This window comes from Lipotes vexillifer, unplaced genomic scaffold (assembly GCF_000442215.2).
Source record: "Lipotes vexillifer unplaced genomic scaffold, Lipotes_vexillifer_v1.1 scaffold1162, whole genome shotgun sequence".
Taxonomy (NCBI): Eukaryota; Metazoa; Chordata; class Mammalia; order Artiodactyla; family Lipotidae; genus Lipotes; species Lipotes vexillifer.
This window is the reverse complement of record NW_006779033.1, coordinates 491,822-494,087: the sequence shown is the minus strand read 5'-3', so window position 1 is coordinate 494,087 and position 2,266 is coordinate 491,822.

Below are 2,266 nucleotides of genomic sequence, written 5' to 3'. Positions count from 1 at the left end.
GGGGGGACGACGACGACAGAAGTCACAGGAGTCCCTCTGCTGCCACATACTGGGGACAGCACTGCAGAGTGCCACAGGGTCTTTTGGGAACAAAAAGTTTTAAAGCACATTTATCTTTCCAGAAGGAAGCTTGTAATTCCTTCCTAATGCTCTATCTTGATTAAAATTAAAGATCATTTTTAAACTCCCAAAATTCTTACGCATGTTTAAAAAAAATCTGCACTGTAAGGGATTCATCATCACTTTCAAGAACCTAAAAGTTTTGATCAGCATTTCAGAGAGTAGATAGAAAATGACTTTAACAAAAACGCTGCTGCATTCATCTAAAAAACATGTCTCTGGCTCTTCAGCACTTAAATTCCTTTATACCCCTGGGTATAGTCACCTGAAGGCTAGAGGCTGTCAAATTCGGTCCCCAGTTGGTGGTCTATAGCTTTTCCTTCTATAGCTTTCTCTTTAAGTGGTGTCTGAAAGGGTTTTAAAAATAGTTGTGATTCTGATGTCTGGGTGATGTTTCCAGTTATGAGGAAAAAGAAAAGAAAAGGGACATAAACTTCTGGCTCCCTAGGGGAGGTGGCTGTGCCTTATTAATCTCTGTCCATTGTTCCACCACCAGCTGGGTTGCAGTAGGTGCTCAGTAAGTGCTGATGAATGTGGAAGGGGCAAGGGGCCAACACATGCATGGGTCCCTCCTGGGTGGTCCAGGCTGGGTTGGAACTTTTTAGTACAGTCTCTCCCTGCCATGCTCTCGGGCGAAATGCAGCATGGTTGGAAGCCCCTGCCTCTCAGAGGTGGGCGGAGGTGGGCACTGAGGGGAGAGAAGGGGCACAGAGAGCCTGGGGGGTGGTGCGGCTACGGCTGCCCGGCTCCTTCCCCCTCTCCCTTCTGCTCCAGAAAGGGACACTGCTGGAGACGAGACAAGCATGTCAGTGTTCTCTGGAGAATCAGAACCGACAGGACATGCACATATACAGAGAGAGAGAGTTTAAGGAATTGGCTCACTTGACCGTAGAGGCTTGGTAAGCCCAATATCCGCAGGGTGGCCAGAAGCTGGAGGCCTCGGGAAGTGTGTCAGTCTGATCCAGAGGTGTCTGCGGGCAGAACTCCTTCTTGTTCTGGGGAGGTTAGTCTAGGTTCTGTTCAGGCCTTCGAGTGATCAGACGAGGCCCACCCACATTATGGAGGGCAATCTGCGTTACTCAGAGGCTACTGCTTTAAATGTTAATCTCATCCAAAACACTCCTACATAGAAGCATCCAGAATAATGTCTGACCACCTGTCTGGGCACTGTGGCCCAGCCACCTGGACACATAGGATTAACCATCACAGCTGGCACCAGGAATCACTCAGAAGATGCGTTCAGTGGTCACCGGTTGGACATGATGGGCCTCCCAATAGAGAGCCTGCTGGCTGTCGACCCGGAGCACGAAGGCCTCTGAGTCAGGGTGGCTAGGAAGGCTCTGCCTTCACCTGTGCCTTTACTCTCCACAGCACCGTATGGTGTAAGAGACATCGTCACAGTACGTTTCCCAGGACGAGTTTCTGCCATCGTTTCTTGAAAGCGGGACTGCAGGGATGCGCGTGTCTGTGAACATGAAGACACGAGAAGTTATCCTCTGGGTCCGGGACTGGAGAAGAGCAAGGGGAAGGAGGTGGGGACCCGCAGGAGTTTCCAGACTTCCTGCCGGGATGTGCTTCCAGGCTGCTCTGGGTCAGGGCACACGGCAGTCTTGAGATGACTGGGCTTCATGGAACAGCCTGGCTTTCTGTCAGGTTATGTTTTCACCAATTTGCTGTTTATGCAGCTATTTTGCAAACTCTCTTCAGTTACTGGGTGTTTAGCAATGTGACATACACACATGTGTGAATATAAATACACTTATTAAAACAAACTAAAATGAATTATGGAGGAAGAATTTTGGGGGGGATTGAAGACCTTCAGAGTGTTGAAAATATGCAGTTCTGGGGTCCCTGGAACAATGACTTCAGGAGTCCATCTAAAATTGTCTCTGTGCTCTGTAATGGCCTATATGGGAAAAGAATCTGAAAAAGGGTGGTTATATGCATACGTATAGCTGATTCACTTTGTTATAAAGCAGAAACCAACACACCATTGTAAAGCAATTATACTCCAATAAAGATGTAAAGGGCTATCCCTGGTGGTGCAGTGGTTGAGAGTCCGCCTGGCCGATGCAGGAGACGCGGGTTTGTGCCCTGGTTGGGGAAGATCCCACGTGCTGCGGAGCGGCTGGGCCCGTGAGCCATG